The sequence below is a fragment of the Sinocyclocheilus anshuiensis genome, unplaced genomic scaffold, assembly GCF_001515605.1.
Source record: "Sinocyclocheilus anshuiensis isolate Anshui unplaced genomic scaffold, SAMN03320099.WGS_v1.1 scaffold5024, whole genome shotgun sequence".
NCBI lineage: Eukaryota > Metazoa > Chordata > Actinopteri > Cypriniformes > Cyprinidae > Sinocyclocheilus > Sinocyclocheilus anshuiensis.
Genome location: NW_015536827.1, coordinates 19424 through 21129, shown reverse-complemented (window position 1 = coordinate 21129; position 1706 = coordinate 19424).

Genomic DNA, 1706 nt, shown 5'->3' with positions numbered 1-1706 from the left:
TATAATAATAATTGTGTATAACAATATTATAGTGTAACAATAACATTCTGGGCTGCCAATGGAAAATGTAACAAATAACAAGCAACACAGGTGTCACTAAAAAAAATACAAAACATTTTAACTCCAAAATGACTGCAATGAACATGTTCCCATTCTTGAACTTATTACTTGTAATAAACCAAAGGAGCATTTTCAACAAAAAAACTAAGTAATAAACATGAACATCTTCAGCTATCTATGTGTGTGTGTGTGTGTGTGTGTGTGTGTGTTTGCCTTAGGCCATATAATATATAACATATTCCGGAGTACCAGTCAAATCAAAATCCCCCACTGGATTACCAACACAGTTTAATGCAGAATTGGATGCAAGTATGGGATAGCAGGACCCTGACCGGAACTGACCCTGCATCTAATCCTCATACTGTACATTCTCAGTATTCTTTTCTGTTTTACAGAAGTCCATTGTTGCACTTGAGAAATATAAGAGATGAGAGCATTTTTGATCCTAGGCTTGCTCGATGGGGCCTCATAAGAAGTCCTCCAGCACTAAAAACTCTTTCAACTGGTGCTGAAGATGCAGGGACAGACAGCACCTTAAGAGCAAGAGCATGCAAATGTGGATATTTGTCCTTGTTGTGGAGAAATGAAGAAATGCAGTATCCTCTATTAACTAGTTGAGGTATCTGTTTGAAGGCTATGGTTGATCTGGCGATTGGGGTGTACCTCTCATCAATGGTGTGTAGAAAATGTCGGAAATGTTGATTATCTACTATTGATAGGGGCAGGCAGCAGCCAATGATGAGGTCATGGATGATGGCTTGGTTGATGGCAAGTTGCCTCGATGAAGAAGCACTGTACACCGGAACTTACGATGTTTGCCGCTGGAATGTATCAATGGTCGGCTGTGACGCCCCCCCACACCCCCTGTCGCTGGCCTGCCCGATACTGCTGCAGCCTGGAAAGAAGAAATGCAGTATTCTCTATTAGTGCTGAAATTGAATAACAGGAGATCAATCAACTTTCTTTTTAAATCATTATAGCAGACATATCCACTGATTTGCATTGATCTTGTCTTTCTAATAGTCCTGCACGATATGAGGAAATTCTGCGATGTGTGATAACAGTGGAGTTTTTTTTTTTGCAATGATGATTACTTGTGATAAATAAATTAATAATTAACTGTGCATATTAGGTCCAACAAATAAAACTAATTTTTTTTTTTTTTTTACAGCGGTGAGCATTACAACCAATAACATACGATTCCATTGAGTTTATTAATGCAAATCAGAGGCATTCAGATGAGTCATCGCTGAAACGCCAGAGTTTTGTTGAGTGCTGAATTCTGCACTCTGGCGCCTAAATCCACCAACTCTGCTATTTCATAGCACGTTTCAAACGCCAGAGTTTTGTTGAGAGCTGAATTCTTCACTCTGGCGCCTAAATCCACCAACTCTGCTATTTCATAGCACGTTTCGGTGCCCATTGCTAAATAACATGTTCATACTGCAATGACAAAGAAAATACGATTCATCTTTCAGCCCTATTTCTAACCTCATAAAAAGAGTTTTTAATGCTGAAAATCCATTTATCCTTTGCTGAAACTTCCGCGTCTTCATGGAGAGCGTGGGTCATAGTTGCTTAGCAACGGCAGACGCCACGGGAGCGCAAGCATAGAGAGCAGGCTACAGAGTAGGGATGGGTGATAC